Below are 7,398 nucleotides of genomic sequence, written 5' to 3'. Positions count from 1 at the left end.
TGAGGACACCGCATTCACACAAGGGGGTGTCCAAGATATTCATCTTTTACAGTGTTGTTTTGAAGTGTCCATATCTAGTTCTTCGTCTGTTTAGCTTGACCCAGGCTTCTAGGTTGTGCCCAATGGGGACTCATGTGGTGTTGGTATAAAATGCTGTAGGAATAAATTTCAGACCACATGAGTCTGAACTAATCTTTCATTTCCATTCACCCACCCCTTATCAGAATTTAGCAGAACGCACAAAGCCACAGTACCTGGCATGCCAGGCTCTCCAAAGGCCCAGAAACCTGGCAGCAGGGGAGCAGTTAGGGTCTGTCTTCTTATGTCACTTGGTCTAATGCCCTGGAGTGCAGGGGTGACATCTGTGTGTATATAAGTTGTGCAGCCTGTTATGAGTCTCTGCACACTGTTAAGTACAGTGCCGAGTTCTTTAGTGCAACAACTTCTGGACCATACAGCAGCACAGTAATCTTCTGGGGCATGTAGCATTGCAAGTGTGGTGGTTCTGACCACTTTAAAGTTAGCACCCCATGCCATACCAGCTAAAGGTCTTAAGGCAGCTACCTGTGCAGAGACTTTACTGCTGAACTTCTTAATGTGATGTTTATAGGGGAAGGAATGGTCTAATGTGACTCCTTGGTAAATTGGGATATGCTCATAGGGAAGGATGTGGTTGCCAACTCTGGCCCCATGCTGTCACAGCCCTGCTGCTGCTGGGGTCTTCATGGAAATTGGCCACAACGATGTGGGCAGGGTCTGCTGGGAAATGGAGTCTGCCATGGGCCAGCCTGTGGGCCAGACTTTGCCCACCCCTGTGTTCCAGGCAGGTGACATCTGGAACATGCAGAAGCAGCATGTGTCTGGGGTGGGAAGAGAGAAGGGCTTCTGCTCAATCTGTCCATCGACACTTGAATCTAGCCTTTTTCTGATGGCAGTGCTGGATCTTCAAATGAGCTTACTGTTTATTAGGTTTTTTACAGATAGCTTTAATTTTAATGGACTTCAGACAGGCATATTTATCCTATTTCTTATGGACAGTTGGCAACCCTGAACTAAGTGAGATTTCTGCAATAGACCCAGTAAGATTAACAGGTTACAGCAGGGCTAGGGCCTCTTTATCCATGTCAATCTGCAGTAATGCTCTGGTTGGAAGGAGAGGAGCTCTTACAGGGTCACGTTCTAATACCAGTAAAGTGGAGCAAAACTTCTATTTATGCTAGTAGAACCATGGTTTGTCTTTAAGTCTCCAGCATTCTTCACTGGCTCTTTTAGAAGCCAGTTAAAATGGTCTGAACACTGTGTAATGCAGGACACTATATTGGCTTAAGTGACTGAACCTTTAAATAAAGATTCCATTGAACTAAATGATACCAAAGTTGGCAAGGAAATTGAGTCTTCCTTTATCAATCGCACAAGCTATTCATGCAAACACTTAAGCACCTGAGTAATCACATGTTTCTGGGATCAAGCCCTATATATGCAAGTCAGATATCATCTCAGCTTCCAGTGCTGCAGATCCTACAGATCCAAATGCAAGATTGGATCTTTGGCATCCAGATGCTGTTTCTTTTCTTTTCTTTCCTTTTTTGTTTTTCCTTTTTCTCTGTGTTTTTTCTTTTTCTTTCAGGTTTGTTTACACAGTTTCTTAAAGAAAAGAGTAGCAGTTTTCTTTACAGATCATTTTTTCATTCATAAATAGATGGATTGTATCATATTACTTATGCATTTTATAGTATTCAGAATTATATTTGAATTTGCAATATTCAAAATATTGATGTAAGTGGCTGTTAACTTTGGAAAAATTAGGGCATACAAGATATGTTTTTTTCTTGTTTTCTTTTTTTTTGTTTGCTTAAAAAGATTTAAAGATGTACCTTGTAATTCTGTAGGTCAAAAGCTAGGAAGTTTTATACACACAGCTTGTACTTGTATGACAGCTTGATTGTACAGTGGATGATGAAGTGCAAAACTGTTCTTGTAACTTTGGTATATAATATCTGTCTTTAAAATGTCAGAGGATGAAAAATATGTTTCAAATTTGAATTAGTTATTTGAATTTAGTTTCTTAGACATCACATAAACCCGTAACATATGATGTATTCAGGTATGAATAGAAAACAATATGTACACTTAAATAAAACAAATAGAATTATAGAGGTCTTCAGGCCCCTCTGCAAGTGCAGGTAAAATCACAATGGGATCTAATGCATGATCCACATAATCACACCTCCTGCCATGCCACAAATGTATGGTAGGAGGTATGACTGTAAGATCACACGTTAGATCCCATCGTGCCTTATTGCCCGTGCAAGGGGTGCCTGATTCCAGGCTGTTCAATTCTCAGAGTCAAATGCTCTATCAGCATCCTCTTTGTAATCACTCTTCTGGTATTTGATTGTTACCAGATTTCCCCTTAATTTTACCGTCTTTCTCTGAGTGAAGTTATTCTAATCTTTCCCTGCATGTCATGCTTTCCAGACCTCTAATAACTTCTGTTTCTTTCTGCTGGACTCTTTCTAACTTGCCACATCCTCCTTGGAGCATGGTGCCCAAAACTGGACACAATACTCCAGGTAAAGCTTCATCAGTGCTAAATGGAATGAAGGAGACAGTTTTGCTCAATGTCTTCATCAATGACCTGGAAGGTGGCATAGAGTGCACCCTCAGTAAGTTTGCAGATGACACCAAGCTGTGGAGAGTATTACATATGCTGAGGGGTAGGGCTAGGATTCAGAGTGACCTAGACAAATTGGAAGATTGGACCAAAAGGAATCTCATGAGGTTCAACAAGTCCAAAGTCCTACACTTAAGATGCAACAATACCTTGCACCAGTACAGGCTGGGGGCTGACTGGCTAGACAGCAGCTCTGCAACAATAGACCTGGGGGATAATAAGCTGACTATGAGCCAGCAGTGTGTCCTTGTTGCCAAGACAGGTAACAGCATACTGGGCTGCATTGGTAGGTGTGTTGCCAGTAGGTCAAGGAAAATGATTATTCCCCTCTATTCAGCACTGGTGAGGCCACATCTGGAGTACTGTGTTCAGTGTTGGACCAGGACTGTGCAGGAGCTGGAGGTTATCAGGTGCCCCCTACCTGACTTCCACCAGGGAGATGAGCAGTCCTGGCATTTCCTAGGGCTGCCACACCACCGGCAGACCCACCAGGCCTCCCTACCTTGGAAGGGTGCAGTTTTAGGTCATACCCAGGACCTGGGGGCCTCCTCCATCCCCATAGCTCCAGGCCATACCTTCAAGTTGTTCCTGGCCCAAAGAGCTCAGCAGGGAGATGTTCTTCTCCTGCTGGCTGGTCTCAAACTGATCCCCTCAGCACAGAGAGCTGAGCATAAAATGGCCACCCTCATCAGGCACCTGCCACCTCCCTTGCCTAGCCCTTAAAGTGCCCTGACACAGGGGGCATGATGTATGATGACAAACTGAGGGAACTGGGCTCATTTAGTCTAAAAAAGAGGAGACTAAGAGGAGATTTAATAGTAGCCTTCAACTACCTGAAGGAGGGTTGGAAAGAGGATGGAGCTGGACTGTTCTGAGTGGTGACAGATGACAGAACAAGGAACTATGGCCTCAAGTTGCAGCAAGGGAAGTTTAGGTTAGATATAAGGAAGAATTTTCTAACTAGGGGGTTAGTAAAACACTAGAACAGGTTATCCAGAGAGGTGCTGGAAGCTCTGTCTTGGAGGTTTTCAAAACCTGGGTAGACAAAGCTTTGACTGGGATGATCTAATTGGGGCTGGTCCTGTTTTGAGCAGGGGGTTGGACTAGATGACCTTCAGAGGTCCCTTCCAACCCTAACTTTCTATTATTCTATGATAAAGAATCACTATGCTATGAATCAATATGGAGAAGTACAGATGTTACACTTAATGCAGGTTAAGCCCTCCTTGTGGGGAAGGTCTCCATTCCTGCTCTTCCCCCTCACAGCCACTGATGACAGTCACCAGCTGGTGAGGGGCAGAGCTGGGGAAATGGGTCATTCTGGCAGCCCCCTGGGAGGCATGTGAAAATACCCACACCCGCTGGCCTTGGCCAGTGCAAGCAGGCAGTGAGACCCTCCCTCCTTCCCCCGTTGACTCATATTCAGCTTATGGTGTATTATACCACGCAGGCCCTACCAAATGCTACAGTATAAACTTGATAGTAAATGATCTGTCTGTTTACTAAGTAGAATTATAGCAAATTTAAGTTTAGCCATATCATTCAAATGACTGTTCCTGCTGACCACAGGAACTGCAATTAAGTATTATGTTTGAATGAGCCTTATCTTAGCATTCTTGACCTGTTACTTCTTGTTAGATACAGTATGGTAATGAAAGGTATGACCTCAATATCAAAAGAAAGGATAATATCAAGAGTTATAGCATGATCATATGATAAGCTTACTATGACTAACCCCATTACCAGCATTGCAACCATTTATGGCAAGGGTGGGCAACTCTTTTGGGCAGAGAGCCACTTACTGAGTTTTAGTGAGCCATTGAGGGCTGCATGGGTAGCCCAACCCCTTGACAGGTGCCCCACCCCTTGATCACCATCTTCAGACCAGAAGTCCTGCCCCTTAACCCCTGATCTTTGCCACCAGAAGTCCCTCCCCTTGCCATCCAGAATTACTCCTTTCAGCAAGGGATTTTACCATCTCTGAACCAGAAAAGTACCAAATTATATTCTAAAAATCAAACATGTACTACAATATTCATTAATTTCATTTCAAAAAATATTTTTGTCCTGATTTACATAAGTTTGTGTAGTGTAAATAGAAGTGATCATATAATAGCTTAAAATGAAGCCTTACTCTTGTATATTGTCACAGGGTGTTATAAGTTTGTGCGTATGTGGGGTGTGGGGGAGGGCATGTGTGGGATTTCTGGGGGAGTAGATATGTGTGTGAGGTGTGGGTGTGTGGGGTGTGGGTGGGTATGGGTTTTGTGGGGGCCTGTGAGTGTGTGGGGGGAGGGTGACTGGGGAGGGTTGTGGCTTGGGTAGAGGGGGGGAATTTACCCAAAGCCTGCTCCCCTTCCCCGGCATGGAAGATAGAGCCCCTGCCAGCACTACTACAAGCCTGGGCTCTGTGTTCCTGCCACTCCTGGCCCTGGGGCACTGGAGCAGGCCCCATGCTCCCACTCGCTGCCACTTGCCCCCTGTCTGCCACTGCTGCCCTCCTCCTGCTGCTTCCCTGCCCTTGCCTATGGCCGTTTGAGCACCACGTCCCAGCTGCTCCTGCGGTCCCGGCCCTGCAGCTGGAACCACATGGTGCTGGAGGACGGTGGGCAGGGGAGGAGCATGGAAATGCCTGTGGCAGGAGTGGGGAAAGGGGCAGCAAATAGGTGCACATTGTGCACCGACAGCTGGGTGGGAGTGTGGTGCCCACACCAGTGCACTGGCCAGCACTGGTGGGGCCCAGAGTGGGATGGCAGGAATGCAGGGTCTGGGCTGCCGGAGGCTCTATGGAGCTGGACTGCATTGCTCAAGCAGGGAGAGGAGGGAGCCAGCCCAGATCCATAGAGCTCCTGGCAGCCCCTGCAGGCTGGAACAATTACTCATGGTCCTTCCCTCCCTTCCTTCCCCCCATCCTTCTTATCTGTATTTCCCTTGGTGCAGGGAGGCAGGAACAGTCCCAGGCCAGAAGCTTCCAGAAGCCCCTACTAAACAGAGGCTTCCAGCTGGGGCTCGGGATTGCGGGGGGGGGGGGGTGGGGGCTGGAAGGGGTGATGAGGCCAGGCCAGAATTGCTGCTGTGGCTGTTTAGTTCTGCCACCACCCTCCCCTGGGCCCTACTGCTCCTGGCTTCTCTCACCTTTGACAGACAGCCAGGGACAGATAAATATTCATTTTTCTAAATGCGTTTAGAGGCCCCGCAGACTAGATATAATGGCCTTGCATGCCGGATCCAGCCCGTGGGACTTATTTTGCCAGCCCCTGATTTATGGCATAGAAGTCATTGCAGGTTAAAGGGTTTGATTAATCAAAACTAGATGTTGTATAAGGTGTGAATTCTTTAGGGTTATTGAAGATACCCTGTTATTTTCTTCTACTACAAAAGCCAACAGATGAGAATACACTGGTTTCATTCGGTGCTTTTGGCAATAGTTTTTAACTATATTTCAGTGACTTGTTTTGATAAACAAAATATTCATGCTGACAGCTTTTTAAGAGAAAGTCATACGTTCAACATTTCTTAAAAATGTCACCAGAAGATTTCATAGAAATCATAGCAAATGAGGCTGGAAGGGAACTCAAGAGATAATACAGCCCATGCCCTTCCCCTGTTGCAAGAAAAGACAAAATCAACTATACCTAAAGAATTCTTGAGAGATACTTCTCCAGCCTGTTACTAAAGACTTCCCAAGATGGAGAGCCCCCAGCCTCCCTAAGAAATATATTCTATTGCTTAGATAGCCATACAGTGAGAAAGTTGTTTTTTGGTATTTTCTCCCATTATATCTAAGCTTAACCTCCCTTGTGGTAATTTAAACCATTACTTACTCTCCTAGTCTCAGTGTATAATCTTCCTCTCTGAAATAACCTTTTACATACTGGAAAGCTGGTATCATGTCTCTTTTCTCGACTAAAAAACCCAATTCTTTTAATCTTCCCTCATTCATAGTCAGACTTTCTAAACCTCTGATCATTTCTGTTGAGCCATGTTTTTTTTTTTTAAGCATGCTGCTGCAGTTGAGGCCTTGCTAGTGCTGGATTGCTTTGGGAGTTTATAGATTTGGTTCATTACCTTTAACCAATCTTAAGTATTTGAAGACTGTTATGAAATCCCCACCTCAGTCTTCTCTTCTCCAGACAACTAGGGACCATTTTTCATGCAATTACTCCATCCCAAGTGCAAGACTTTGCACTAGTCTTTGTTGCATCTCATCTGATTGATTGTAGACCACTTTTCCAGTCTATCCAAGTCATTTTGGATACTAGGACTGACTTTCAGAGTCTCTACAACTCCACCCAACTTGATGTCATCAGCAAATATACTAAATATTATGGCTGCACAAAGTTTCAGTCGCTGTTGCAATTCAGTGGAGATTTGGCTCAATTCAGTGGCCAAATCTCTGAATCTGAATCAAATCAGGAAACCCTTTAATCTCTCCAAATCAAACTGGAACCCTCCAAATTGATTCGGATTTGGAAAAATTTGATGATTCAGGCATAGACACAGCTTTAAATGTTTTTTTCTACACACCTCTAGGTACCAGGTGGCCCATGAATGGTGGGGCAGATGAAGCCCCCTACAGGAGCATGGGGAGATCCCCAGTGTGCTCAGCAGCAGACCCAGAAGTGGACCAGAAACACTTCTGATCCACTTCCAGGCCTGCTGGGGAGCATGCTGGGGGGCCCCCATAGCCCCCTGGCTTGGCATCTGGTGCCTCCTGGGTCTGA

The sequence above is a fragment of the Crocodylus siamensis genome, chromosome 10, assembly GCF_052110815.1.
Source record: "Crocodylus siamensis isolate JL-2025a chromosome 10, ASM5211081v1, whole genome shotgun sequence".
NCBI lineage: Eukaryota > Metazoa > Chordata > Crocodylia > Crocodylidae > Crocodylus > Crocodylus siamensis.
Note: the sequence above shows the minus strand (reverse complement) of the source record.